Source organism: Netta rufina (assembly GCF_964035555.1).
Source record: "Netta rufina genome assembly, chromosome: 19".
Classification (NCBI taxonomy): Eukaryota; Metazoa; Chordata; class Aves; order Anseriformes; family Anatidae; genus Netta; species Netta rufina.
In genome coordinates, this window is record NC_140143.1 from 12,624,346 (window position 1) to 12,630,509 (window position 6,164).

Below are 6,164 nucleotides of genomic sequence, written 5' to 3' on the forward strand. Positions count from 1 at the left end.
ACACAAGGAAGACGATATGGTGGGTACTCACCCCGTGCCACCCTGTGGTTTTACTTACGAGACCATGGAGAGGACATGAGAAAGTGGGATGGAAAATCTACCGCGACCCTAGAGGCACGGGTACGTGAGTTGCAAAAGAAAACAATCAGGAAAAAGGGATTCTCCGAAAAGTTTGCTGCTCCAACTTCCAGCAGACAGTCCTTCAAACACAGAAACGAGGAAGATTCTGACCAGGATTAGGGGGGCCCTGCCTCCAGCCAGGGGGAGGAAAGGGACAATCGAGTTTATTGGACTGTGTGGATTCGATGGCCTGGCACATCACGCGCACAGAAGTATAAGGCTTTAGTAGACACCGGTGCACAATGTACTATAATGCCATCGAGCTATAAAGGACCAGAGCCCATCTATATTTGTGGAGTGACAGGGGGATCTCAGCAGTTGACTGTATTGGAGGCTGAAGTGAGTCTGACTGGGAATGAGTGGGAAAAGCACCGCATTGTGACTGGTCCGGATGCTCCATGTATCCTTGGCATAGACTATCTTAGAAGAGGATACTGCAAGGACCCAAAAGGGTTCCGGTGGGCTTTTGGTATTGCTGCCTTAGAGACAGAGGGCATTAAACAATTATCTACCTTGCCTGGTCTCTCAGAGGACCCCTCTGTTGTGGGGTTGCTGAGGGTCGAAGAACAGCAAGTGCCAATTGCTACCACAACTGTGCACCGGCGGCAATATCGCACCAACCGAGACTCCCTGATTCCCATCCATAAGCTAATTCGTCAATTGGAGAGCCAAGGAGTGATCAGCAAGACTCATTCACCTTTCAATAGTCCCATATGGCCAGTGCGAAAGTCTAATGGCGAGTGGAGACTAACAGTGGACTATCGCGGCTTGAACGAAGTCACGCCACCACTGAGTGCTGCAGTGCCGGACATGCTGGAACTTCAGTATGAACTTGAATCGAAGGCAGCCAAGTGGTACGCCACAATTGATATCGCTAATGCATTTTTCTCCATCCCTCTAGCAGCAGAGTGCAGGCCACAATTTGCCTTCACTTGGAGGGGAGTCCAATATACTTGGAATAGGCTGCCCCAGGGGTGGAAACACAGCCCTACCATTTGCCATGGGCTGATCCAGTCTGCACTAGAGCAGGGGGAAGCTCCTGAACACCTGCAGTACATCGATGACATTATTGTGTGGGGTGACACAGCAGAGGAAGTTTTCGAGAAAGGGAAGAAAATAGTCCAAATCCTTCTGAAAGCCGGTTTTGCCATAAAACAAAATAAAGTCAAAGGACCTGCACGGGAGATCCAGTTTTTAGGAATAAAATGGCAAGATGGACGTCGTCAAATCCCAATGGATGTGATCAACAAAATAACAGCTATGTCTCCACCAACTAACAAAAAAGAAACACAGACTTTCCTAGGTGTTGTGGGGTTTTGGAGAATGCACATCCCAAATTACAGTCTGATTGTAAACCCACTCTACCAAGTAACTCGCAAGAAGAATGAGTTTGAATGGGGCCCTGAACAACGACAAGCCTTTGAACAAATCAAGCAGGAAATAGTCCATGCAGTAGCCCTTGGGCCAGTTCGAACAGGACCAGGTGTAAAGAATGTGCTCTACACTGCAGCCGGGGAGAACGGCCCCACCTGGAGCCTCTGGCAGAAAGAACCTGGGGAAACTCGAGGTCGGCCTCTGGGGTTTTGGAGTCGGGGATACAGAGGATCTGAGGCCCGCTATACTCCAACTGAAAAGGAGATATTGGCAGCATATGAAGGAGTTCGATCTGCTTCGGAGGTGGTCGGTACTGAAGCGCAGCTCCTCCTAGCACCCCGATTACCGGTACTAGGCTGGATGTTCAAGGGAAGGGTCCCCTCTACGCATCATGCAACTGATGCTACATGGAGCAAGTGGGTTGCACTGATTACTCAGCGGGCTCGAATAGGAAACCCCAGTCGCCCAGGAATATTGGAAGTGATCATGGACTGGCCAGAAGGCAAATACTTTGGGATATCATCAGAGGAGGAGGTGGGTCGTGCTGAAGAAGCCCCACTGTACAACCAGTTGCCAGAGAATGAAAAGAAATATGCCCTGTTCACTGATGGGTCCTGTCGTATTGTGGGGAAGCATCGGAGATGGAAGGCTGCTGTATGGAGTCCTACGCGACGAGTTGCAGAAGCTGCTGAGGGAGAAGGTGAATCGAGTCAGTTTGCAGAAGTGAAAGCCATTCAGCTGGCTTTAGACATTGCTGAACGAGAAAAATGGCCAGTTCTCTATCTCTACACCGATTCATGGATGGTAGCAAATGCCCTGTGGGGATGGTTACAGCAATGGAAGCAAAACAACTGGCAGCGTAGGGGCAAACCTATCTGGGCTGCTGCATTGTGGCAAGATATTGCTGCTCGGGTAGAGAACCTGGCTGTGAAAGTACGCCACGTAGATGCTCATGTGCCCAAGAATCGGGCTACTGAAGAACATCAAAACAACCAGCAGGTGGATCAGGCTGCTAAGATTGAAGTAGCTCAGGTGGACCTGGATTGGCAGCATAAAGGTGAATTATTTATAGCCCGATGGGCCCATGACACCTCAGGCCATCAAGGTAGAGATGCAACATACAGATGGGCTCGTGATCGAGGGGTGGACTTGACCATGGACGCTATAGCACAGGTTATTCATGACTGTGAAACATGTGCTGCAATCAAGCAAGCCAAACGGTCAAAGCCTCTTTGGTATGGAGGACGATGGCTGAAATATAAATATGGAGAGGCCTGGCAGATTGATTACATCACACTCCCTCAAACTCGCAATGGCAAGCGCCACGTACTTACAATGGTGGAAGCAACCACCGGATGGCTGGAAACATATCCTGTGCCTCATGCTACCGCCCGGAACACCATCCTGGGCCTTGAAAAGCAAGTCCTATGGCGACATGGCACCCCAGAAAGAATAGAATCAGACAATGGGACTCACTTCCGAAACAACCTTATAGACACTTGGGCCAAAGAACATGGTATTGAATGGGTGTATCACATCCCCTATCATGCACCAGCCTCCGGGAAAGTTGAACGATACAATGGCCTGTTAAAGACTACCTTGAAAGCAATGGGCGCTGGGACGTTCAAAAACTGGGATACGCATTTGGCAAAGGCCACCTGGTTAGTCAATACTAGGGGATCTACCAACCGAGCTGGACCTGCCCAATCAAACCTGTTACGTACTGTAGATGGGGATAAAGTTCCTGTAGTGCATGTAAAAAATATGCTGGGTAAAACAGTCTGGGCTACTCCTGCCTCAGGAAAAGGCAAACCTATTCGTGGAATTGTTTTCGCTCAGGGACCTGGATATACTTGGTGGGTGATGCAAAAGAACGGAGAGGTCCGGTGTGTACCTCAAGGAGATTTAATACTGGGTGAGAATAGCCCATGAACTGAATTGCACCATGTTAAATAGTATATTATACTGTATGTTATCACTACCATGATTACTATAGGTGACTAATTAGAATGTATGGAAAAGAGTGTAACCTGAGCATGACATAAATGGTATGGAATAAGGGGTGGATAGATGTCCTGGTTTCAGTTAGCACAGAATTAATTTTCTTCCTAGTAGCTGGTGGAATGCTGTGTTTTGGCTTAGAATGAGAAGAGTGCTGATAACACCCCGATGCTTTAATTGTTGCAGAGCAGTGCTTATACTAAGCCAAGGACATCTCAGCCTTTGCTCTGTCCTGCCAACGGGCAGGCTGGGGGGTGCAGTAAGAGCTGGGAGGGGACAGACCCAGGACAGGTGACCCAAACTAGCCAAAGGGGTATTCCATACCATCTGACGTCATGCTAAACAATATATAGGGGTGGCTAGCCGGGGGGAGGGGGCCGGACTGCTCGGGGTTAGGCTGGGCATCGGTCAGCGGGTGGTGAGCAATTGCATTGTGCATCACTTGTTTGTACATACTATTATTACTTTCGTATTATCCCCATTGTATCATCATTATTATTATTGTTATTATTATTTTTGTTATTTTTTTTTTTTTCCTGTCTTATTAAACTGTCTTTATCTCAACTCACGGGCTTCACTTTCCATTTCTCTCCCCCGTCCCAGAGAGGGAGGGGGGAGGGTGAGCGAACGGCTGCGTGGTGTTTAGCTGCCGGTCGGGTTAAACCACGACAGGTTTAAATTTTTATTTGATGACTACAGATTTTCTTCAAATTAAGAAAACTGCTCTTAAAATGACAAAAAGGAAAAAGCAAAAGCAAGAATAAATACAGAGAGAAAACCAGTAATCTCATTGTCAAGCAAAATGAAATGCAAGCAAAAGTAAAGAAAAAGAATGAAGGGAAAAAAAAAAAAAACAAACAAAAAAAAAAAAAAAAAAACAAAAAACAGACCAACCAAAATTTTATGGGTTATGAAGAATTTCAATTTCAATATTTTGAAATATAATTTGAAAAATTATTCATAAATTTTTTAGTCTTCCAAAAGTTATGTACATATTTTTTTCTATTTGAAAAATAAATATTGCAAATGAAGACTTTTAGCCAGCTGTCATATTAATACCAGTATTATATGTAACTCTGAGAAAACCTTATATCCTAAAACATGTGTTTTTCTTTTGTTTGTACCCAGTATTAATTCAGACCTAAAGTGATCATCATTGAAATGAGACAACACAAAGTCACTGAAATATCTGAAATTCACATCAGATTGCAGTTCTCAAGCAGTATAACTGCGTTAAAGACATGAAAGAAGTCCTGTTTTCTACTCAGTTAAGGAACTAGCTGTTAGGGTTAAACCATAGGTCTGTTATATTCTTCAGTGTGGATTTATTTACTCCAAATGTGAAGCTGACCTCTGCCAACTTCCTCCCCAGCCCCAAGATTACAGTGCCATCACAGTGCCATCAGCTGAAAGAAGAGGAAGAAGGAATTTCCTCGCTTTCTTATCCAGACCTCCGCGTAGGTGATGCTAAAAGGGAGTGAAACACAACAGGTGTTGCTAAGTGGGCTGGCAGTATGTTATGGGATCAGGTGAAGCTGCTAGGGTTTAATTTGTTTCAGATTTCCTTGCCTGTCATAGGAACTGGAATTTGGAAAGTGAAGAACAATATATGGAAAGAAATCAAGGTACACTGCATGGGTGTGAAAGTTTTTCTCAGCAAGGCAAAGGGTTGCGCTGCCCCCCCTTACTTTCACCTCCTTGTGCTGTTGCAAAACATGTGTAACACCCTCTGTAATCTGAGTTGAAGATATCCTGGGGATCAGCACAGTAGAAGACTTTTTAATATAATAGTATGGGGATCAACTCCTTCTAACCATTACTGCCTCCCTTCCAGGCTATCATTGGATGTGACAGTTTCTCTTTCAGAGAAACTAGATTTATTCATCCTTTCCTCCATCTAGCATACTTATCCTGTAGAAGTAGTACCGAACCAGTCCCTTATGTTGACAGCTGCTTCCAGTGAGATAACATGTATTAAGTTCAGTACAGCAGCTCAAAAGCCTTTTTCGCATGATCCTTGAAATCCTTCAGCCCCAGAAACAACAGAGTTGGATTTCTGTACCTTTCATCAGGGATCTGTCAGTGACTTCAGTCTTAAAGAGTTTTGTCCTCAACTCTAGACTTGTTTATACTTGTTTTGCCCTTTCATGGTCCTTGTATCTGTGGTGACCTGCTGTTATCACCTTCTACTCACGCTCCTATTTATTTGCTTTTCCTTAACCCTTCCTTCCTTAACGCTACCTTTAGACTCATCCTTTTCCCCTTCCCTTGCTTTGTCTTCAGTGCATTTTGCTACTTTGTCATTAATAAAATCCCTAGATTTACACTCCTGAAACCTCAGCTCCTATTCAAATGCTTCCTCCTGTACTGGGATTCCTTTCCCCTAACAATAATTCTGCATGTCAGTGGGAGCCTTTGAACTTATCCACACTGCAGACTCAGAGCATTTGCAAAATGCAGTAATCTGCACCTTCACCTCTCCATCCCTATTTGTTTCCTTACAATAAATATGTTGGCTCTTCCGTTTCTCTACTCAAGTCAACATCTACCTGATTACAGTACTCATGCAGCCCTTTTCATCTACGTCTTGCACCCCCCCCCCCCCCCCCCCATCTCATACTCTCTTGTTAAATTATTTATAGGAGATATATTCACAGACCTGTTATGTC